Source organism: Aegilops tauschii, chromosome 3, assembly GCF_002575655.3.
Source record: "Aegilops tauschii subsp. strangulata cultivar AL8/78 chromosome 3, Aet v6.0, whole genome shotgun sequence".
NCBI classification, from domain to species: domain Eukaryota; kingdom Viridiplantae; phylum Streptophyta; class Magnoliopsida; order Poales; family Poaceae; genus Aegilops; species Aegilops tauschii.
This window is the reverse complement of record NC_053037.3, coordinates 9,728,319-9,754,235: the sequence shown is the minus strand read 5'-3', so window position 1 is coordinate 9,754,235 and position 25,917 is coordinate 9,728,319.

Here is a 25,917-nt window from a genome sequence, read left to right as displayed (position 1 = left end):
AGAGGTAAATTCTCTTATGAAGTTCAATGAAAATGATAATCCTCACAATATGTATCCTAGTCAATGCCTTTATGAGTTTGAAAACTACATTAGAAAACAAGATCACTTCAATGCAAATGTTATGAAACAATTGAAAAATAATTCTGATATGATTGCTCGCTTGAGTGACTTGTTATTTAGAATATTAAATGATGTTAGAGGTGTTGGAAAACATGCTTCTATGGTTCAAACTCAGTTAGACCAAGTTGCTAAATCACAAAGAGAATTACTTGATGAAATGAATCATAATATACATGACTTTGCTGTTAGAGTTGCAACTAGAGGAGGTAAAATGACTCAGGAACCACTCTATCCTGAGGGACACCCAAAAAGAATAGAACAAGATTCACAAAGAGCTAACACTAGTGCACCTAGTCCTTCTAGAAAGAAAAAGAAGAAGAAAAATGATAGGACTTTGCATACTTCTAGTGAACCTGAAATAGAAAAACCTCCTGATAATGATAATGAAACTTCTATATCTGATGCCTGAAACTCAATCTGGTAATGAACACTCGCCTTCTGATAATGATGAGGTTCATGAAGACACTCAACCAAATAATAAAGAACCAGACAATGATGTTGAGATAGAACCACCTGTTGATCTTGATAACCCACAACCTAAGAATAAAAGATATGACAAAAGAGACTTTGTTGCTAGAAAACACGGTAAATAAAGAGAACCGTGGGTTCAAAAACCTATGCCTTTTCCACCAAAGTCAACTAAAAAGAAAGATGATGAAGAATTTGAACGCTTTGATGAAATGTTGAGGCCAGTCTTTTTGCGTACTCGCTTGACTGATATCTTCAAAATGCCTCCTTATGCAAAGTACATGAAAGACATCATCACAAATAAGAGAAAAATACCGGAAGCTGAAATCTCCACTATGCTTGCTAATTATAATTTTAAAGATGGAGTACCTAAAAAACTTGGAGATCCGGGTAAACCAACTATACCTTGCTCTATCAAAAAGAATTATGTGAAAACTGCTTTGTGTGATTTAGGAGCTGGTGTTAGTGATACGCCTTTCTCTTTATATAAAAGACTTGATTTGAATAAACTCACACCGACCGAAATATCTTTGTATATGGCTAATAAATCAACTGCCATACCTATCGATATTTGTGAGGATGTGCCCGTTGTTGTTGCTAATGTTACTATTTTGACTGACTTTGTTATACTTGAGATGCCCGAGGACGACAACATGTCGATTATCCTTGGTAGACCCTTCTTGAATACTGCAGGGGCTGTTATTGATTGCAATAAAAGCAAGGTCACTTTTCATATCAATGGTAATGAGCATATGGTGCACTTTCCGAAGAAACAATTCCAAGTGAATGGTATTAATGTTATTAAAAATCTCTGACAATCACTATTGGAAGTTTTCAAATACCTCTACTACTGTCAAAAAGAAATATGAAATGCTTATTGTTGGGGACATTCATATCCCCGTTGAGGTAACTTAGTGATTTACAAAAGTTCTTCGGTTTCATGCTAATCGAAAGTGGTTGTTAATAAGACCTGATCAACCGTATTAATGAATCATTTTTTAGCAGTATGAAGTTGATGAATTTAGTAAGCACTACCTTCTGTCCCTACTTTTTATTCTCTGTTTTTATTAGTTAAATAAAATAAAATGCCATATTTTGTCTGTTTTCTGAATTTCCCGTGCAATAAAAAAATGACCCAAAAATAAAAGTTCTCAGAATGCCCTGAAAATTGAACATGATTCTTTTCCTGAATATTTCTAAATTTCTGGTGCAAATAATATAGGAGGGAGGTGCACCAGGTGGGCACAACCCACCTGGGCGCGCCAGGACCCCCAGGCACGCCCTGGTGGGTTGTGGTCCCCACGTGGCCCCCCTCACTTATCTCTTTAGCCCACATCATCACTTACCTCCAGAAAAAGATCTCCATTGCTCTCTCTCCTATGTTCTTGAGCTCAAACCCGTGGATTTCGATCTCTTTGCTCGAAGCTCCGTTTCCGAAACTGTTTCAGGGGATTGTTGCTTGGTATGTGACTCCACCATTTTTCCAATTAGTTTTTGTTCTAGTGGTTTATACTTTGAATAATTAGCTACTCTTGGTGCTGCTGTGGATGTGCTTGCATGTTGAATTCTTAGTGTTCTGAGTAGTTTGAATGCTTGCTATGGCCTCTATGTATCCCTATGAGTAGTTGCTATAAATTTTATAAAGTTTTGTTGACAAATTTCTGTCACCCCAAAAAAAATTATTTTCAGAAAATTGTACGCGGACATGATGAACCTATTTGGAAGGAGTTCTTGGAGGAGACGATCCACGGGGGCATCTTCTAGTGACAGTTCTTCTCGCCGGTCTTATGTTGAACCAAGTGAAAGTTACGCGAGATGCTGCCACCAAAACATGCTTATGGCCTTGCGATGAATATATGGTGCGTGTGGGCATCAAGGAGGAATTTGAGCAATATGTTCACAATGCTGCTCTCGGTCCCTACCTTTCAGATAAGTGTGAACAACGCCAACTTCTCACTGAATCATTTGTTAACGGATTTAAATATTTTCCACGTGAGTCTAGGGTGTCGTTTATGCTTTATGATAATCCATTTACTATTCCACTGGAGAATTTTGCTTACCATTGCAAACTTCCATTTTGGGGTTCGCTTGATGAGCCACCAAAGGCTGAGTTCGAGTCTTTCTTGACTAGCCTTTGTTACGGTGAAAATAGGGGAGTGAGACAAGGAAGAATAAAGAGCATTCACTTTCCCGCAATTCAGTATTTTGCATTATTTAACAGGAAATGCATAGTAGGCAAGCAAGACTGTAGCATACTTTGTGCACTAGACTTGAGCCTCATTCACACCGCTCTCACTAGTGAAAGGAATTATAACCTTGGACCCATTGTTGCACGTAGACTTCAACATAACGCTAACAATGGATGGTTCTATGGAGGAATTTACGCCACGCGTTTAGCACGAGGGCTGGGCATTTCACCTTTGCCCTTTAATCCTATCCTACCCACGCAGTATTTAGATTTTGACACCTTAAAAGAGCATGAGATTCTCAAGGGGAAGGTTGATAATTTCACTTATAATTTAATGTTTAACCAAATATCTATTGCGCACACATATTTGCCTGCGCCTGCTCTTTTTGACTATCACAGCAAGGGGAGATATTTTGTTCTTGAGAGCGAGGCCCGAGCTCATAACGCAGCAGTGGTGGCAGCACGGCAGGCCGAGACATCTGCACCAAGAGCCTCCGCGAGCTACCACGCCGACTACTACCCTCCAGGCTACTGATTGATTACCAACTTAGGCCAAAAGCCTAAGCTTGGGGGAGTACGTGTTTCTCACTGACATTACATTTATGTCTACATATCATTCTATTTGTCGATGTTCACACTTTTCCATTGTATCATCCATGCTTAGATTTATTTTCTTGCTTTCTTTTCGGGTGTTTGAAAAACTTTAAAAAACCCAACATTATTTGTAGTAGTTTTACTTTCTATGCATGCTTAGTAGTAGTATTAAAAAGAAAACCCAAAAATATTTCCTTGTTCTTCTTTTGCTTGTTGGGAGCTTTCTCGTGTAAATAGTTTTTCTTGTTTTTGCTTTTCCCTTTTATTTGCTTGTTCAAGAAAACCAAAAACTCCAAAAATATTTTAGTGTGTTTCTCTGAATTTCTTTTCTTTTTATTCGAGTCTTACCAAGGAGAAGACCACGATGAAAATATTGAGTGGCTCTCATATGAATAACTGTTGAACTAATAAAGAGCACATTTTACCTTGTCTTCTCCTGTTGAATAATTTTTTTGCAGATTCCATCTTAGTCCACGGCACTCTTGCACTATTATTACTTTCATATCGTTCGGTCGTGCAGGTGAAAGGCAATAATGACGACATTCGATGAACTGGAAGTGGTAGAGAGAAACTGGTATGAACTCGACTTGTTCTGTTTGTGTAAATATGTTTAACCTAGTATCCATGATTCAGCCCATTATGATTAAACATGTTTGCAATGAAAATTAGAGATTATAGTTTCTCATGCCATGCATAAGTAGCTGGGAGTTGATAATTATTTATCTTGGATATCAACATAGCGTTAAAATGATTGTGATGTAGTATGATGATATGGTATCCTCCTCTGAACGTTCGAGTGGCTTGACTTGGCACATGTTCATGCATGTAGTTGAATCAATACCAACATAGCCTCTATGATATTTATGTTCATGGTGTTCATATCCTACTCATGCTAGTGTCCAATGTTACTTATGCATAATGCATGGTTATGATCGTTGTTGCTCTCTAGCTGGCCGCTTCTCAATCTAATTGCTAGCCTTCGCCTGTACTAAGTGGGAACTCGGCTTGTACATCAAAAACCTTGAACCCAAAGTTATTCCAGAAGAGTCCACCATACAACCTATATGCGGTATTACCCTGGCGTCCTAAGTAAATTTGCATGTGCCACCTCTAAAAACTTCTAAAAATTATCCTTTTTGTGTACCTAGATCATTCATGGAACGACAGGAGGTGGTCGATATCTTCTATGCTAAGCGGGTTATTCTCAGGCCGAGTGTTTATTCACTCGCCATCGCATGAGAAAAGGGCGGTAATAGGGATGACCAGTCCCAAACTGCAAACATGAAAAAGAGTTCATCTCTGAAATAATCTAACAAAAACTCCCAATGGAGTCAAAACCTTTACTTTTATCGCTTGGGAACCGCCACTAGTGTGCTTAGCATGAAAGATGTTGATAACTGATGGTCGTGAAGTGAATAAGAAGGGTGCATGTCTCAAAATAATCATTTACCTCTGTTTTAAAAATTGAGCTCTAGCACCTTTGCAAATCACTGCTTCCCTCTGCGAAGGGACTATCTATTTACTTCTATGTTGTGTCATCACCTTCTAAAACAAGCGCCAGAAACTGAGTAGAGCACAACTGTCATGATTTATGCATTGTGTGTAGCTAATGTTGGGTGCATCATCACTGGATCTTTTCTACCATGAATCACAATGTTTAGTCGCTGCTTGAACTTTGGAGGTGCTCTGCATTTATGTTTTGCGGTCTCAGAAAGGGCTAACGAGATACCACTATTGTGATATTATATCATGGTTGTTTTGACAACGTGTTGCCGTTTGCGATATGTTATTATTGCTCGCTAGCTGATTATGTTATTGATATGAGTCATTATAATCTTTAAGATTTATTGTCGGCATGGTTAGTTATAATGTTGGCTGAAAACCTGGGTGCTGTTTAAGCTTATTTATGCAAACAAGAGCAAAAGAGTTCGTAAAAGTTTTTTTTTTCACTTTCAGTTTATCAACTGAATTTCTTGAGGACAAGCAAAGGTTTAAGCTTGGGGGAGTTGATACGTCTCCATCGTATCTACTTTTCCTAACGCTTTTCCTCTTGTTTTGGATTCTAATTTGCATGATTTGAATGAAACTAACCCCGGACTGACGCTGTTTTCAGTAGAACTACCATGGTGTTGTTTTTGTGCAGAAATAAAAGTTCCCGGAATGGAACAAAAATTTGGGAGGATTTTTTATATCAATAATAAGAATTTCTGGAGGCAAGACCTGCCGGAGAGGGGCACCTGGGTGGGCACAACCCACCAAGGCGCGCACCCCTCTCCTGGTGCGCCCAGGTGGGTTGTACCCACCTGCTGGCCCCGCTGACCCTAAAACTGACGCTATAAAATCCTATTTTCAGAGAAAAAATCAGGGAGAAAGAATTATCGCGATCCACGAGACGGAGCCGCCGCCAAGCCCTGTTCTTCCTCGGGAGGGCAGATCTGGAGTTCGTTTGGGGCTCCGGAGAGGGGGATCTTCGTTCTTCACTAGTACAGCGAGCTCCTAAACAAACGGTTTTTAACCCCTTTCCGCAACGGCATTTGGAACCGTCGCCAAGTGAGTGTGGGCGATAGGGGGTCCTTCCCACACAACCCAGAAACCGTCAGGGATATGCCCTCCTGGCACACACGTTCGGCAAAATGAGGTCGTGTGCGACCGGCGAGCGCTCAAATACGGAAATACGTACAGTAGAGCTAAAAAATACAATTATACGGCGAAATTGTTTCCGGTCGCAAGTACCCACACAGTCAGTCGCCGCTAAACATTGCCGTTCGTATGTACATCCCACACAGTCGCTCCATGGAAAACATTTCCGTTCACAGGTACATCACACACAATTTTTCCCGTTAAATCGCTTGCGTTATTGAATATATCACACACGGTCCGTGGAAGAAACTGTGTGGCAAAGGCTGTCCATCACACACAGTTTTCTTGTGGTAAACGTTTGCGCAAGGTGGCCTAACGCAAACAGTTTTGAAGAGAAAGTCGTGTGTGATTGTTCATTGATCCAACACGGTTTATTCCTAGAAACTGTGTGCGTTGCCTGAGGTCATCGCCCACGGTATTTTTTCAACAATCTTTTGTAATAGCAAAACCCAATTAGCAGGCTAATTATCTGATTATTCATAATTCATTTATTAATCTAATTGACAGTTCATATTAAGCACATAATATATTTCATTTTCATAATTGAAATACATCAGAGTACAACATCATATAGCTTCAGCACTCAGCTACCCCATTACACAACTACACCAGGACCAAGTTTCACATGCAACATGTATAACCTTTCGAAATTAGCATCATAGACGGCACATAGACAGATTTATCTCATCTGTAAAACTGCTGAAGCAAAAGGCGAATATTGAGCCTTCATTGACGTTGAAGGTCTTTGTAACTTTAGGCCAGTGCCTGTGGATGATTGACCTTCCATCGTTCGTCCTCTTCAGGAACACTTCAATATTGAACCGTGGGTGTTGTATGAATACCTTTCTCGCCTCCTGACCATACAGGTGGTTTGAGAGGTAATCATCAGTGAACTGCTTTGGAAAGGCCTGAAAACAAGGATGTGCATAAATATCTTCTCTATATTGGAAATGGGGCAAAGGAATAAAAAAGGCAAGGTATAATAGTTAGTACCATCCTGTAGTGAACCGATGTCTTCTTCATTGTGCAGACAAAGAACTTGTTGTTTTTTGTCGCTAATTTCTTTATCCTAACAATCTTTCTGAGTTTCTTGACTTGACTGATATTCATGGACAACTCATTTCCCCATATGCAAAAAGGGTCGAACTGTGGGTCAAAACCTCTGACAGCAGGACCTACGTGTGCAAGACCAAATTGTTAAAAACCTAAATATTAGAATGGTTCCTGCAATTGCACAATAATGTGCTATTAGACAACGGAGCATGCATGTGCTAACCTCGATTGTAAACCTCGGTGCTTCCCATTGTTTCCCTGCAACACATATAAGGTAGTTAGTCATCAGGTTAAGTAAGGGTTCACATCCTATCAGTAAAATATGTTGATGAAAAATAATCACATTGCAGATTAATCAGATTAACTGAAGCCACACAGAAAACCCATTTATCCAAACCAAGCATGATTAAGAACTAGGAAATATAGCACTTGTATATGTTTCTCATGTATTAAGTGCAGCCAAATTCGATTTATTCCTCACATTCACAACAATACAAAATTCCACCCACGACAATTGGACGTTGCATTGCAGAATTGAACCAAGCAGTTAACTAAACACCACAACAAATGAACGAAACATTAACTGAGCACCACATTGCACAATATAACATACTCCTAATAGAAGATCAGACAGTTAACCAAACAGTTAACTACAGCCAATTGTAGCAATTGTATTTGTTTCTCATGTATTTACTACAGCCAAATTCAATTTATTCCTCACATGGTATACAATAACAGAATGCACCCACAATTTTGTAAAGATAAATTCGATTTATTTCTCACATGGAAGACAATACAAAATTGCAGCCTGAAGAATTAAACATCACATTTGCAGAATTGAACCAAACAGTTAACTGAAGACGACAACTAATTAACAAAATAGTTAATAAGTGAGCACCACACTGCACGACATATAGAACATATACACTAGAGCAACAGATTGCATGGTAAAATTAGGTAGCACAATTCACTAGAATTTGTGAAGAAAAGGCAGGAGCAGCACACGCAACCGGTAAACCAAGCATGCTTAACCGGCGTAGCTAGCAAATGGCAATGTGCTCCTTCAAGATCTGAGGGTCGTCACGAATGGCAGCCATCGCAACCTCATCCGCGCGTGCGGCTGCGATTTGCTTCTCCGCTGCCAAATGCTCCTTGAGGTCCTGGCTATACTGCGTGCACCATGGCTTAGGCCGGTGCTTATTTGGTGGAGGGGTCGGTGATTTGGGTGGAAGGTGTCGCGCACGCACCGGCGGTCGGGGCATGTGGGATGTGGAAGGAGGAGGAGGATGGGGGTCGGGTGTGGATTACCTGCCTGGATAGGCGAGATCGAGCAGCATGAAGGAGGGTCACCGGCGAGGAGGCGGCGGCGCTGCAAGCAAGGAGTGAAGGTTTCATCTTGGAAAGGAAGGCGGAAAGAGGGGAAATGTGGCTTTTGGTAAGGGGGAGGGGGCGGGGAGGTAGATATTTCCGCGGAAGCCAAAAATTTGGAATCGCTTCAGACAAAAAACTAGCGCGCAAAGTGTCATCAGACACGGTCCCTTATTCAGACATGGTCCAAAGATATTTTGTGCTGCATCTCACGCGGTTGGTTATAATAAACTGTGTGGGATCTACTTGATTTTTGGTATTGATTTGAATTACATAATGGGGTCACAGCGGCCATGGATGGTGTTTGAATTGCTAGACCTTTTTTCTGCAGTGATCATAAAAGAATTGGAATTATTCAGGGTTCGTTTGGACATTTTTATGCATTAAGTGAGTTTTCAATGCATTTATGTGCATAATTCAAATTTGAACTACATGCACATGCTCCAGTGCATATAAATTCATTGAAAAATCAAATCTTTGTCCTTGGGTGCATGCTTAGGTCCCATGCTAGAAATGGGAATGCATTTCAAACACCATGGCACCGTTGATTGCCGGCAAAACATTGACATGACTGGATTTTAGATTCTTGTAAATCCAAAACTCATCTGAAATTCATGAAACTTGGCATGCTATCATGGAGCGGCATCAACATGCCGTGGTACAAATTTTGTCCCATTTGGGGCAGGTTTGGGTATATGCTTCTCACAAACCGGATCTTCTCACAACAAGCATGATGGTTTTCGGTAGGGAACATCCCACCTTTGGGGACGAAACGATTTCCATTCCCTCTTATTGCTTTCAAGTTTTTTCTCGTGTCAACATAGAACAACAGGAGTGTTGTGTGAATTTTTGTGATTTTTGGGGTTCACTTGGACATTTTTATGCATTAAGTGAGTTTTCAATGCATTTATGTGCATAATTCAAATTTGAACCACATGCACATGCTCCAGTGCATATAAATTCGTTGAAAAATCAAATCTTTATCCTTGGGTGCATGCTTAGGTCCCATGAAAGAAACTGGAATGAAATTCAAACACCAAGGCACCGTTGATTGCCAGCAAAACATTGAGATGCCTGGTTTTTAAATTCTAGTAAATCCAAAACTCGTCTGAAATTCATGAAACTTGGCATGCTATCATGGAGCGGCATCAACATGCCGTGGTACAAATTTTGTCCCCTTTGGGGCAGGTTTGGGTATATGCTTCTCACAAACCGGAGCTTCTCACAACAATCATGGGTGTTTTCGGTAGGGAACGTCCCACCTTTGGGGACGAAACGATATCCATTGCTACTTATTGCTTTCAATTTTTTTTCTCGTGTCGACATAGAACAACAGGAGTGTTGGTTGAATTTTTGTGATTTTTTGGGGTTCGTTTGGACATTTTTATGCATTAACTGAGTTTTCAATGCATTTATGTGCATAATTCAAATTTTAACTACATGCACATGCTCCAGTGCATATAAATTCGTTGAAAAATCAAATCTGCGTCATTGGGTGCATGCTTAGGTCCCATGCAAGAAATGGGAATGAATTTCAAACACTAGGGCACCGTTGATTGCCGGCAAAACATTGAGATGCCTGGTTTTGAAATTATAGTAAATCCAAAACTCGTCTGAAATTCATGAAACTTGGTATGCTATCATGGAGCGGCATCAACATGTCGTGGTACAAATTTTGTCCCATTTGGGAAAGGTTTGGGTATATGCTTCTCACAAACCGGAGCTTCTAACAACAAGCATGATGGTTTTCGGTAGGGAACGTCCCACCTTTGGGGACGAAACGATATCCATTGCCTCTTATTGCTTTCAGTTTTTTTATCGTGTCAACATAGAACAACAGGAGTGTTGTGTGAATTTTTGTGATTTTTCGGGGTTCGTTTGGACATTTTTATGCATTAACTTAGTTTTCAATGCATTTATGTGCATAATTCAAATTTGAACTACATGCACATGCTCCAGTGCATATAAATTCGTTGAAAAATCAAATCTGCGTCATTGGGTGCATGCTTAGGTCCCTTGCAAGAAATGGGAATGAATTTCAAACACCAGGGCACCGTTGATTGCCAACAAAACATTGAGATGCCTGGTTTTAAAACTCTAGTAAATCCAAAACTCGTCTGAAATTCATGAAACTTGGCATGCTATCATGAAGGGGCATCAACATGCCGTAGTACAAATTTTGTCCCATTTGGGGCAGGTTTGGGTATATGCTTCTCACAAACCGGAGCTTCTCACAACAAGCATGATGGTTTTCGGTAGGGAATGTCCCACCCTTGGGGATGAAACGATATCCATTGCCTCTTATTGCTTTCAATTATTTTTCTCGTGTCAACATAGAACAACAGGAGTGTTGTGAATTTTTGTGATTTTTCGGGGTTCGTTTGGACATTTTTATGCATTAAGTGTGCATAAGTCAAATTTGAACTACATGCACATGCTCCGGTGCATATAAATTCGTTGAAAAATCAAATATGCGTCCTTGGGTGCATGCTTAGGTCCCATGCAAGAAATGGAAATGAATTTCAAACACCAGGGCACAGTTGATTGCCGGCAAAACATTGAGGTGGCTGGTATCATGGAGCGGCATCAACATGCCGTGGTACAAATTTTGTCCCATTTGGGGCAGGTTTGGGTATATGCTTCTCACAAACCGGAGCTTCTCACAACAATCATGGGTGTTTTCGGTAGGGAACGTCCCACCTTTGGGGACGAAACGATATCCATTGCCTCTTATTGCTTTCAATTTTTTTCTCGTGTCAACATAGAACAACAGGAGTGTTGTGTGAATTTTTGTGATTTTTTCTGGGTTCGTTTGGACATTTTTATGCATTAACTGAGTTTTCAGTGCATTTATGTGCATAATTCAAATTTGAACTACATGCACATGCTCTAGTGCATATAAATTGGTTGAAAAATCAAATATGTGTCCTTGGGTGCATGCTTAGGTCCCATGCAAGAAATGGGAATGAATTTTAAACACCAGGGCACTGTTGATTGCTGGCAAAACATTGAGATGCCTGGTTTTAAAATTCTAGTAAATCCAAAATTCTGTTAACCATTGACGTGACGCCATGTGTCTTGGTTTTAATGGCTATACCAGGTGCCGTGCGGACAACTGCTTGACCTTGACTGAACGGGAGGCATGCGAGCGCCGTCCAGTGCGCAGGTTGACCAAGAGGCGTGCAAGCTGTCCTCGAGCGCGGAGGCTCTCCGGGAAGCGTGCGAGCTATACGTTGCGCAGGCTCACTGGGAAGCGAGCCCTTTGACTTCCATGGCCGCCCGCCTTGCTCGCATCCTCTCCATTTTTGGCGGCCAAGCCGTAATTTAATTATCTTTTTAAATATAAAACACTCATTGCAAACGTTTTAGTTAGAACAGCCGTATGCAAACCGACAGCTTCCCCAGGAAGCCAAGAGAAAATGTGCCGAGCAGGATTTCTGCAGCTCTTGATCGCAAACGATTTAGATAGAACACGCGTATGCAAAGTGAGAGCAGCGCGGGATTTGTTCGTCCCTTCAACGCAAACGGTTCTTTTGGATGACCCGTGTGCAACCACGTACAAACAATTTAGTAAGATGTACATCTGTTATATTGGGTATGTTGCCATTTGTCAAACTGGAAAGATTTACATTTGTTGATCTAGTAACATTGCCATTTGTCAATCCTTGTAACACTACGATTTGTCAAAATATGCAGCTAGAAATCATTAGCACTATGTAATTTTTGCAACTAAAATTCAGTAATTAAGCATAGATTTCATTCATAGATTAAGCAGTCGTTCTTAATTTATACAAACAGTTCAACTCGACAGCTGAACCAACCAAACTTCTCCCCAATTGTTGCCAACCACGTACTGAAATAGCTAGTTCTACTATATATACTAGCTAATTTTAAGTACGTTGTACAGTTCGACCACACATCTATAGTCAGATGAACTGAACAAAATAACCCCTAAATACTACTACTACCACGGAGGGGCTTTGTGCTACTTCCGGCAGCCTCTCCTCTGCCGAGCGCGCTCAGTAAGAGGCAGAGGAGGAGGAGGAGCCTACCGACGAGCTGGACAAATGCAATACGGTGCCTGCCGCTACTGCACGTTCAGCGACGCTCGCCAGCTCGAACGCCCACTGTCGCTCCAGACGATCCCTCTCAAAGTGGCCGGACTGCTCGTAGATCTCCTGATTCCTTGCTTCTGCGTCAGCGTGTGCTGCAGCCACAGCTGCGGTAAGGCTCTTTGCGTGCTCGATGAGGCGCTCCTCCTCCTCCCGCAGGAACTCGATGTAGCGCCCAAGGTGGCTGACGCACGTGCGGGCCTCCACCTCCGCCTCCCTCCTTCGGGCGGCGGTGGCGGAGCGGGTGATGATCCTGGCGGTCAACGGTTGGCTGGCGCCCACGGTGGCCGACGATGGGGTGGCGGCCATGACCACCACCTCCCGCCTTCGAGCCGCGATGGCGGAGCGGGTGATGGCCACGGTGGCCGGCAGTGGGATGGCGGCCACGACGGCCACCTCCCGCCTTCGGGCCGCGGCGGCGGAGCGGGAGATGGCCCTGGCTTTCGACGATGGTGTGGCGGCAACGGCGGCCGGCAACAGCTGCCGACGGGCAGCGACGACGGAGCGTGTGGTGGGTGTTCCGCGCACACCCAACAGGGACGCCACACGCACTACACTACGCCGGGGACTGCGCCGCCGCCGCGGTGTAGCCTCCCAGCTGGAGCTATCCTCTGATGACGGTGGAGTGGCTGAGCGACGATGACGGACCGGTGCCATTGGCGATTGTGGGAGAAGCAGACGAGATAAGCTACAGGGAGGGAGGGGAAAGTGCGACGCAGGACTCGCCGGTCATGACGGTTTTTATAGCAGGCCGACAAGCATTGGGATTTTGGGGGATTTCACCGAGTCGGACGGGAAGCTTGCGCCGGAACCTGCGAGGTTGCGTGGGAACGGGCTCACCGACGATTCATTGGCGCCACCGTTTGGCCAAAAGAACGCCCCCGCGCGCTGCGCAAGCTTGCGCTGTAAGCCGTCTGCGGCAGCGGGGTGACAAGATGTGCGAGAGCGGGACAAGAGGACACGTACACATACAGTTAATAAAAAAACGTTTGTGATTTAATTACCTACTATACCCCGTCCTGGTTTATAAGTAGGATTTAACTAATAAAATACGAATGCATGTCGCCATAGATTATATCGTTGGAGTCGTATTTGAACATAGTTTCCAGCTATACAATTTTTGTAACATGCATTAACACTTTTTTGGTTAAATTTAAGGTTATACACCAGCAAGCGTTTGCCCGCAACACACACGGCTTATTCCATCACAAACAGCTCTGATGGATCAACTGTCTGCCACGCATCGCACACGCAACTCTTATCTGATTCGTGCTTGATGTCTCCGACATCGCTCGCACAGTTCGTCTTATTTGCCACGTATCACTGTGCCATCCTCTGCTTGCGTCCCTCGACAAGCTCTGCTCGCCGTTAGGCGCCGCAGCGCGCTATGCTCGCCGTTAGGCGCCGCGGCGCGCTCTGTCGCGTCCATTGGCGCGCTCTGCTCGCGTCTGTCGGCGTGCTCGACTTGTGGACAGCTTTTCCTTGAGGCGAACGTGGAGCGCTCTGCACGCGTCCCTCCGCGCGCGCTCTGCCAGCGGTTGGGCGTGCGCACGATCACGTCGGGCCCCCACATACATGCGGTTGCGCCGCGTGCGTTGCCACGCGATGCAGTTACGTGCGGCACGATGGAGTTACGCGCTGCAAATTAGAACTACGATCAGGGCCTGCCGATATTCCTGGCCGTCCGGCTTCCCCTTTAATTCCCGCGGCCATTATAACCTTAGTCTCTTCAACCTTTCAATCGCGCCCCACAACACAAGAAGCACACCCACGACGACACATAAAGAGGGGATGTCCGGCGGCACTCCAATGGAGTTCGGCGAGCATAGAGTGGAGACCCGGCCCACGCGAGGGAGACGGATCTCTCGGTGGTGTACACCATCAAACCGGCCGTGGTGGACGACTACATCAACAGCGTTGAGCAGTTGCTTGCTCGAGACAAGTACAAGGTGGTCGGCATCGACCTCCAGTACACCGCCGGTCGTCCCGGCATAGATCAGAAGGTTACCGTCGCCCAGTTGTAAGTGCGCCATCATGTCCTCATCTACCACTACTGCATGGCCATAGAGCCTTGCGACCGTTTCAACAGGTTTGTCAACAGCACCGGCTACAAGTTCGCCATGATGGAAACCAAAGACGATGTAAAAGCGCTCAGTGTTACGAGCTTGGCCTGCAAGAACCTTGTCGAAATCCGTGACCACTACAGGGTCTGGGGCAGCACAAAGCAGGACTCCCTGGTCGAACTCGCCTCGGCCATCATCGACCCCTACTACGAAAACATGAAGCAGGATGCCAACAGAACAAGTCCCGTATCCTGGCACGGGGCCTGGATGCGGCAACTGGATGAACCTCACCTCAGGTTTGCGGCCAAGAGCGTGTACACATGCTACGAGATGCACAGGCGGATCGTTGACATGAGGAAGTGCCTCGTTACCCAAATCGACGAGCCCGGATCGAGCCACAAGCAGAGCAAGCGTCACAAGAAGTAGATGATGATCAGATGATCGTTTATGCTAGTTAATCATGCATGTAATATATAGTTTACTTTATTGGTGTGTGGAAATGTCATGTGTGTAGTAGCCACCTATGTAATTATGCATGTAATAGTTTACTTTGGTGTGTGCAAATGCCATGGTTGTAGTAGCCACCTATGTAAGTGGATGTTTAATTTGGTTATGCAAGCATGTCCTTATAAGTGTGTGTATATATATGTTGTTGTTCTGTATGCAATCCCATCGCACAACACACACGTCTTATTAGCAGCAACCGTCTGTGTTATTATCGGTCTTCACACACATTTCTGATTACAGACCTGTTTGCCGCGTATCACACACATCTTGTTAAGTTGAACTGTTTCTGTTCTCATGTCTCAACGCAAACAGTTCATCCGAGTGAACCGCATGCCGTATATCGCACACACCTTGATCTGGCTGACCGTTTCTTTTGTGTTGCCTAATCACAAACAGTTCATTCGAGTGAACCGTATGATGTGAATCGCACACGCCTTCATCTGGCTGCCCGTTTCTTTTGTTCCTCCTCATCGCAAACAGTTAATTCAACTGAACCGTATGCCCTTCATCGCACACGCAACTAAAACCTGAACCGTGTTTGATGCATCCGTCATCGCAAACGTTTTATACATTTCTGACGGTTTTCATACAGCACCGTTTGCGATTATTGCATCGCACACAGTTTCTCGAAGGTTCTCTGATCGTAGTGTCGCATTAGCAGCATCCTGCAGTAGTGCTTCGTCATCACCAACCCTTCTCCATTGCCAATTCCATGATGCTCCCCACCGGGAGTGAGTGATTCCTTCGTAGGCTCGCTGGTCAGTGAGGAGTTGGATGAGATTCATCATGTAATCGAGTTAGTTTTGTTAGGGCTTGATCCCTAGTATCCACTATGTTCTTAGATTGACGTTGCTATGAGTTTGCTATGCTTAATGCTTGTCACTTTGGGCCCGGGTGCCATGAACTCAGATCTGAACCATTTATGTTATCATCATTATATCCATGTTTTAGATCCGATCTTGCAAGTTATAGTCACCTACTACGTGTTATGATCCGGTAACCCCGGAGTGACAATAACCGGGACTTCTTCCGGTGATTACCGTAGTTCGAGGAGTTCATGTATTCACTATGTGTTAATGCTTTGTTTTGGTTCTCTATAAAAAGGAGGCCTTAATATCCCTTAGTTTCCAATATGGACCCCGCTGCCACAGGAGGGTAGGACAAAATATGTCATGCAAGTTCTTTTAATAAAGCACGTATGACTATTTACGGAATACATGCCTACGTTATATCGATGAACTGGAGCTAGTGCCGTATCGCCCTAGGTTATAACTGTCACATGATGAATATCATCCGACAAGTAACCGATCCAATGCCTACAAATTTATCTTATATTGTTTCTGCTAAGTTACTACTGCTATCATCACTGTTACACTTGCTACAAAATTACTGCTATCACTGTTATCGTTACCGTTACTGCTGCTACTACTATCAAAACTATCATATTACTGTGCTACTGATTACTTGCTGCAGATAATTAATCTCCGGGTGTGGTTGAATTGACAACTTAGCTGCTAGTACCTTCAAATATTCTTTGGCTCCCCTTGTGTCGAATCTATAAATTTGGGTTGAATACTCTACCCTCGAAAACTGTTGCGATCCCCTATACTTGTGGGTTATCAATCTCCTCTTCACGCAATAGACGGGCAACCTTCTCATTACATTAATTTTTCAATTCAATATCTTGTTGAGATAAGGTGCGCGTCTCAACAATTTTGTCGAGGTCATCAATGATGGTACAGAGGTCTGCTTTTCTTTTTTTGTACAATCTGTTGGTGTGTTTCGCCCATCCAGAGAGGTGTTGCCTCATGGCCCTTATTTTACAATTCCATCTCTGAATCGGTGTACGACCAACGGCGGGCCTCTCCCAAACATTCTTGATTATGTCTACAAAACCATCCCGGTGAAGCCATGCCAATTCAAATTTGAAAGGACGACGGGCAGAATGGCTCATAGAATTAGAATCAAGAATGAGGTAATTCCTCGATTCTCTCTAGGGCTCGCACGTTTACCCTAGGAAATTTTAACTTCCATTCGGTATCCATGAGTACCCTATCGAGCTTCTCGTATGTCAGCAGAGAACAGTTATTATCGTGGAACGAATTTGACCATGGTTAAGTACAGTTTATTGCTCAATGGTCACAATGAACAGGTTTACTTTAATGTATGGAAAACAAAGTTGCCTTGTCGAAACATTGGCTAGCTAAAATTTGGTTAGCCAAAGAAAAAATAAATTAGAGTTGACAACCATCCAAATAAAAAAATTCAGGCCATTGGCCAAAGTTTTAAGGTCACCTTGGGATTTAAAATTAGATCAATTACCTAAAGTTCCTCATAGATCGTCGGATTTTAAAATACAAAAAGATAAAGAATACATGATTTATGTCGCGTTCGGATCGAAGGAATTCTAAGGAACAACACATGTTTGTTTTCCTTGAAAATGTTCCGGACAGAAGAAACAGAGTTAACAAAATTCCTGCATTTAAATTTTCTACAAAATTCTAAACCGAAGGAGGCGGAATTCCATAGGGATTTGATAACTCCAATCTTATAATCCAAAGGACTTCCATAGGAAAAATCTCTATGGACTAGAATCCTCTAAGGGCCTCTTTCATTTGCAGAATTCTAAAAACACGAGGATAGCAAAAACGTAGGATTGAAATGTCATGCTATCCCAATCCTAAATGATTTTGGTTTGTTTGATTGCATTGTACGGAAAACAAATAATTTTTCAAAGAGGTTTGAATGGATTCTAGAAATCCTATCAGAAGTCATACAAAGAAATCCTTCAAATTATCATGCAACGAATTTGACCAAGGTTAATTACTATTGAATCAAACAATTAACATGAGAAAAATTTCTAAGGATTCTAATCCTTCAAATTTTCTATAGAAATCTTTTGAGTCAAAGGAGCCCTAAACTTTCCTTCATTCGATCCAAAGAGGGCCTAAACTTAATTTGTCTTGGATTGGAGTTAGGTTGAGGAGAAGAAATTTTAGTGATTTACACACAGGACATTGGCACGATCCTGATGATGACAAACACGTGATACTACAGGTAGCGATTTGAAGAGCTAGCCTAGAGTGGCGATGAGCCTTGACATTGTGTGTCCTGGATACATATGATAACCTGTTTGGATGAAAACTGGAAGAGGCTCAGACTTGGGATACCATGGCCCTGATCTGCCAAGGTCCTTCTGTCGCATTTCGATCTGACCTAGTAGCCGAAGCAAGCTCCTGCGAATCTGTGAGGAAGTAAGCTTTCCGCCATGACCGCCAGCAGTAGAACAAACGCTTCAGCCTATAGAGGAGAGCCTACTACTGGAGACAGTGCTGCAACATATATTCTAGAGGCATGATGATGACGAAGTTGGATATGGGTGCCCAATCCTGCTTATTGCAGCTGGCTATCAGACGATGAAGCCCATGTTGGATCTGAATATATCTGTACGTCTGTACCTGCAAAAGGAATAGCATGTTGTAGAATTTCATGTTGTTGCCGGCACAACAGCTGATCGTCAGTTGGCCGCTGGACCTGCAAGCTCGTGTCAAGGATCTGAAATGCTGCAATAAAGCTGAGAAGACAGCAAACAACTTTTTGGATGTATGTTAGCACGGTCAAAATGAGTATCATTTCTTGATTTCCAAATGCACCAAAGCATAGTGTAAAGATTATTAACTGACATGAAGGGATGATTATAATTTAGCAAGAAATTAAGGATGTCAGGAGCAGATTGTTGTTGTTGTTGTTGTTGTAAAGCGTCAGTGCTGGTAAACCAACGCTGCAAGAACCAAACAACTTTTATGAAGTGACATCCTAAAAACAAATGCATATCATCTTCCTCTAAATCACACCTTGAGTAGATAAGTGAAATATGTCTAGAAAAACGACCTGCTCTTTTACCTGTGGCTAGGGCTCTTCTCAATAGTCTCCAAGCAAAGGTCTGGACTTTTGGGATCATGTGCTTCTCAGCCCAAACCTGATTGGGCAACTTAATAACCTGTTGAGGTACTTGTTTAGGCATCTGGTTCTGCGGTAGCTACAAAATTTTGGAACAATGTCGATCTGTGCTTTTTGTAGAAAACTTCTCTATGGGAGTCAGTTTCCAAACAAGCATGTCTTGGACCACATCATCAATGATAGGAGTGTTTAAAATGGTTGTGGACACATGTGGCGTAAAAAGAGAGTTAACTAGATCATGCTTCCAGGCCTTAAGATTTGGGATCCACAAGTCTTTAATAGTTGCAGGATAGTTAAAAGGTGGTTGTTGAATGACAAGATTGTTATAGATGTTCTGCCAACAATTAAACCGAGGTGTACTCCAAATGGAAGAGGAGCCATCAACAATTTGTGTAAAACAAGCAGATTCGAAAAGAGGTTTAACCTTTAAAATGGCAGCCCAAAAAGCAGATTTTGGACAACTAGAATTAGCTCTCCAAATAGAAGTGTCAGCATGGTATTTTGACTTCAAAATAAGAGCAAGATTACTAGTTGGTTCTTGAGCAATTCTCCAAGGTGCAAAGAGAATCAAGCTCCGATTCAAGGCCTGAAGATTTCTAATACCTAGACCACCACTTTTCTTGCCAGTTCAAATATTTGCACATGCCACTACAAAAAAAGACACATCCGTGACATTTTGGGCCGTAAGAATTTTTTTTCTGTCATACATATGACACTTCTATGACGATAATTGTGACAAAACCCGGTATCATCATAGATGTGGTGGGCTCCTACTTCTATGACAAAAAATCATGACAGAAAATGGGCTTTTCGTCCTGGGCAGGCCGGAGACGCAGCTGCATGACATTCTTTGGGCCGTCCATGATGGAAAAAATCATGGTAGAAGCGAGGACGAGGAAAATTTCGGGGAGTTCCCGGTTACGGTGGGAGGTCGGGGGCCGAGCGATGCGTGTTTCTCTCGTACACGTACACGCGTGTGTGCGAGGCGTTGGCTCTAACTGAACCCGAGCAAGGCGTTGGGCTCTAACTGAACCCGAGTGATTGCACTGCAGGCTACGCGGTACTGAACCCGAGCGATCGATCGATGGCTGTTAACTGAACCCGATCGAGCGATTCCTTCGGTACTGCTCCTAACTGAAGCCGATCGATGCTGCCTCTGGATGAACAGTCAGCGTTGCTGGGGGGTTTGGATGAACAGTTCCCGCTGGGGGTGGATGAACAGGACCCCGTGGTGTTGCCTCTGGATGAACAGGACCCCGATCGATCGAGCCGGTTGGGGCTGGATGAACAGGACCCCGTGGAGGGCAGGATGAACAGTAGACGGTGGGGGGCTGGATGAACAGTAGCCCGTGGAGGGGTGGTTGAACAGGAGCCCGTGGAGAGGGCTGGTTGAACAGTAGCCGGTGGAGTAGCGCGTGGTGGAGGCTGGATGAACAGGAGCCCGTGGATGAACAGTCGCAGGTGGAGGCTGGAGGAGGTCGACGGTGGATGAACAGTAGCCCATGGAGGTGGGAGGGGGTCGACGGTGGAGATGAACAGTGTCCCGTGGAGTCCCGTTTTGCGGTACGCCACACCCCTCCCGATGAACAGGACCCCCGTTTCGACCGTAGCGCTCCAACACAAGTCCGTTTCCTCCGTTTTGCGGTATGCCACACCCCTCCTGATCAACAGGACCCCCGTTTCGACCGTAGGAGGTCCGTTTCCTCCGTTTTGCGGTACGCCAGACCCCTCCCGTTGAACAGGATCCCGTTTCAAACGTGGCCGGTCGAACACATGGCCGTTTCCTCCGTTCTGCGGTACGCCAGGCCTCGTTTCCATCGGCTGTTCCGTCCAAGCCCTCCCGATGAACATGATGACGCATTCCGTTCCGACCCAGCCTGTTGGCTCCCCATGAACACGACGACGACGCTGTTTCTCTGTTCCGACCTAGCCATGTACACGAGCCCTGGCCGTACGTATGCGCGAGTAGGTGTTCGAGACCCTGCCCGTATGTACACGGTTCACTGGTTCGGCTGCGGTGTGAGGCTGCCGTCGCCGCAGGGCCTGGCCAGCGGTGGGAATAGTAGGGGCGGTGAGGCCTCCGCGGCAGCACAGCCGGCCACGGGAGGCAGGAGCATGCGGCACGACCGGCGCTGCTTTGGGCGGCTGGAGCAAGAAGACTAGAGGTTGAAGAAGCACTACGGCCGTTGGATGGACATCATACGGTCACTGGAGCTAGAATCGTTCATATTAACTAAAGTTGACAAAGGCCCCCGTCCCAGTCAACTTAGTAGGCCCACAAGTCAGCCTCCCACCATGGTGGGTCCCAGCTAGCAGGGGGAGTATTCATTTTTTTTGTGCGTAATAAGAGGCACTTCCTTGCGTGCGAAGATATAGCTGGTGGGTCCGAGCTGTCAGCGGCGGTAACTTTTTTTCGTGAAATACAGAGGCCCTTTCGGTGGGTCCCTGATGTCAGGTGGAGGAATCGTTATTTTGCGCGTAATAAGGAGGCATTTCCTTGCGTGCGGCCGTGGACCCAGCTGTCGGCCTCTCCACGTACAGTCCACTTCAGATGCATGTCGGTCGTTGACCACGTTGACCAGGCCGCGCCGAGAGCACCAGGGCGGTGGACGACGGCGAGGCCTAGGAAGGGAACGACACGGAGGCAGGGAAGACTCGGCAGTTGTTTCCCACGCGGAGGGGAGTACGACTGTACGAGGGTTTACTGGTTCGTCTGCTGTCGCCGGAGAATAACAGCAGGTGTGGGTGAGTAGAGGGATGGCTAGGCCAGCGATGGGAGTACTGTGGGGTGGTGAGGCCTGCGCGGCAGCAGAGCTGGCCGCGAGGAGGAGGGAGCAGGCAGTCCCGCCGACGCTTGTTTGAGCGGCTGGAGCAGGAAGAGCAGAGATTGAAGAAGCACGACGGCCGTTGGATGGCCATCCAACAGTCACTACTTGTGCGTCAACCTTTTTTTTAGGAAAGCCTCAAATATGTGGAAAACAGCATACAGCCCATCTGCCATTATTTCTAATAATTTACAGCCCATTTGCTAATTATTAAGGTTTTTTTGGAGCCCATATTTTTTTTGTTAGCATTACAGCCCATATTGTGGCCACGGTTAAAAAATTATACAAAATTTTGCATATTTCGGTGCGGTCCGAACTGTTTTAATCCCGAAATTTCGACTCACATTCAAACTGATTTTAAAAATAAATGTATATCAATATAAAATCCAACAAATTCTCCACGCATAAAAATTAATGTAATTTAAAATCTCGAAATGAAAAAAAAAAGATATTTGAAACTAATTGCCGGTTTGATGTGTTTTAAAGATGTACAGGCCATTTCTCATTACTGATGGGCCATTTTCTCGGCCAGCCGAATGAAAGCTCTCCTCGTCTTGAAAGATTTGCAGCCCAACAGGCCTGACAAAGCGACTTACTTGGCAAATCCCAAAAAAAACTGGGCTGTGGTCGTGGACCCAGCTGTCAGCCTCTCCACGTACAGTACTCTTCCGATGGAAGTCGTTCCTTGACCACGTTGACCACGCTGCACGGAGAGCACCACGGCGGTGGACGACGGCGAGGCCTAGGAAGGGGACAACGCGGAGCCGGGGAAGACGCCGCAGTGGAAGCCCGCGCGGAGAGGAGTACGAGGGTTCACTGGTTCGGCTGCGGTGTGAGGCTGCCGTCGCCGCAGGGCCTGGCCAGCGGTGGGAATAGTAGGGGGCGGTGAGGCCTCTGCGGCAGCACAGCTGGCCACGGGAGGCAGGAGCATGCGGCACGACCGGCGCTGCTTTGGGCGGCTGGAGCAAGAAGACCAGAGGTTGAAGAAGCACTACGGCCGTTGGATGGACATCGTACGGTCACTGGAGCTAGAATCGTTCATATTGACTAAGTTGACAAAGCCCTTCGTCCCCGTCAACTTAGTAGGCCCACAAGTTAGCCTCCCACCAAGGTGGGTCCCAGCTAGCCGGGGGAGTATTCATTTTTTTTGTGCATAATAAGGAGGCACTTCCGGTGGGTCCGAGCTGACAGCAGGGGGAACGTTTTTTCGCGAAATACGGTGGCCCGTCAGGTGGGTCCCAACAGTCAGGGGGAAAATGTTTTTTCCGCAAAATACGGTGGCCCGTCCAATGGGTCCCTGCGGTCAGTTGGAGGAATCATTATTTTCCGCGTAATAAGGAGGCACTTACTTGCAGCGGCCGTGGACCCAGCTGAGACTCTCCACGTACAGTATACTTCTGATGGAAGTCGTTCCTTGACCACGTTGACCTCGCCGCGTTCCATTGCATGCATGCGTCCATGGGCGTGGTGCGTCCCCACTGTCAGCCTCTCACGTACAGTCATCTTCCGATGACTCTCGGTTGTTGACCACGTTGACCACACCGTGCCGAGCGCACCCAGACTGGAACGACCCGGAGATGGGGAAGACGGGGCAGTGGAGTCGCAGATGGAGAGGAGTGAGAAACTTCACTGGTTCGGGTGCGCGGCAGCACAGCCGCGGTGCCGCCCACGGGAGACAGGAGCAAGATTAGAGGTTGAAGAAGAAGCACGGCTGTTGGATTAACATCCAACGGTCCAGCTGCTAGAGTCATTTGTTGATTAAGTTGACAAAGCCGTGCATACACGTCCGCTTAGTAGGCCCACAAGTCAATCACCAAATCTGACGGGGCCCAGCTGTCAATGGGATGAATAATTTTTTTCACAATACAACGAGGCACTTCCTTCCGTGCGAAGATACAGCCGGTGGGTCCCAGCTGTCAGGTGGAGGAAACATTTTTTCAGCTTAATAAGGAGGAACTTTCCTTGCGTGCGACCATGGACCTCATGGGTCCCAGCCGTCAGGCTCTCCACGTACAGTCCTCTTCTGATGACTCTCGTTTGTTGACCACGCCGCACCGAACGCAGCGAGGCGGTGGACGACGGCGAGGCCCCGGACGGGAACGACTCAGAGATGGGAAAACGCGGCAGTGGAGTCACAGATTGAGAGAAGGAGAAGGGTTATAACTGGTTCTGTTGCGGCGTGGGGCTGTAGTCTGTGGAGAATAACAGGAGGTGTCGAGGGGTGGAGGGATAGCTTGGCCGGCGGTGGGGTAGCGCTTCGCAGCGATGCGTGCTAAGCAGAGCCGCTAGCCGCTGGAGGCCGGACCAGGCGGTCCCGGAGATGCTGGAGGAAGAAGACGAGAGATTGAAGGTGCATGCCGGCCGTTGGATATAAATCCAATGGTTGTGGATGACATAATCATTTGTTGACCAAGTTGACAACGCCCTGCGTAGGCTTCAACCTATTGGCCCACATGTCAGCCTGCAAAAATGTGGCATATATTTAACCCATGTTTTCTAGAATGTACAGTCCATTTGCTGGGCTGGGTGAACAAATAATTTCGCGTCAATCAGGCCCATTTATATTTTCTAAGAAAACCCAGCCCATTTGCACTTCCTTGAAATACACGTATTAGGTGGGCTCATTATATATATAATGTTATGTTAGAAGGAGCAATTAATATCAAAGAATAAACTGGAGAGGCACATTTTTTATATATATAATTAAGAAATTAGCGAGTTATTGCTCAAAATAAAAATGAGCGCGTTATTATTAAATTGGTCCTTAAAATCTTCGCAAGCTTTTGTACGCAATCACCAGGATTTTCCTTGCCTGTGAGTCAAAAACAACCAGGATTTTCCTTGCCAACTTCCGTTAAACATTTACTTTTATAAGTTAATAACACGTGGGATGTTTTTATAATGTATATATAAGTCTCTATAAAATATACGATAATAGTAATAATATAAATATATATAATGTGGTTAGAAGGGAAAACATAAATTGGACACAGCATTACTTTTATAAGAGACCTGCGTTTTATACCCCACAGTAGGCATACTAACAAGTTCACACACAAATACAACAGAAAAGGTAAACATCATATCAAACTCAGGTTCATAGGACACGTTCGTATTCATAGCCAACATTCACTATCAACAACTCAAAAGATTCATATATACACAAGCTCAGCATATCTATGCATCCAAATGATTGATAGATCACACGACAATATTCATACATAATTCACAAAAAGATTCAGATATACACATGTTCAGTATGTTTATGCATCCAAATGATTGAGATCACAGCCAATATGATCCATGGACAAACTTTAATTACCTAGGGTACAGACTGGTAAATGGTGTTCAATCGGAGGTACTTCTTGCTAAAATTAGTTCTTGTACGAGTAAACTTTCGAGTACATAAGAGGCAGCACAGACAATCTGAACTTTGCTTGTAGGTTTATCCTCAAATAGTGGCCTCGTGCCGAGGGAGGTTTGAGAAACTTGGCCACTACTTTCATCCAACTAGTTTACTGGCTCATCTTGGTCCTGTATCTCGCCAAAATTCTACATTCCAGACGAGAAAGGAGGCGGTTGAGAAAATGAACCACCCAAATTTTTTGTGCAGTTCAACTGAAATGGAGCATCCTTGGCGTGCAGACTGATTAAGTGCCAGATGAATATACGCGTCAACCAACTTGTTTGGAATCTTTAGACTCCATGCCATATAGTTCGCTACCATATGTGCCGATAACCAAAAGGCACAAGTTGGGACCAAAGACTGGACTGCGTTTTTCTGGGCTATGCACCAAGCAATATTTTTGGCGTTCACTCTCCTAATACTTGGAGTTTGAAAATTGGTTGACGCCGGTTGATACTCGAATGAATATAGGCACTTCTTGTCAACATCGATGCTTGTCTGAGTGAACTTTGGAGTACATAGCAGCAGCATAAGTACCTGTCCATCTGATCATTTTGTGCAGTTCTACTGAAATCACCCGATGTAATGATTTGCCTACGAGTTCAGGCTCCAA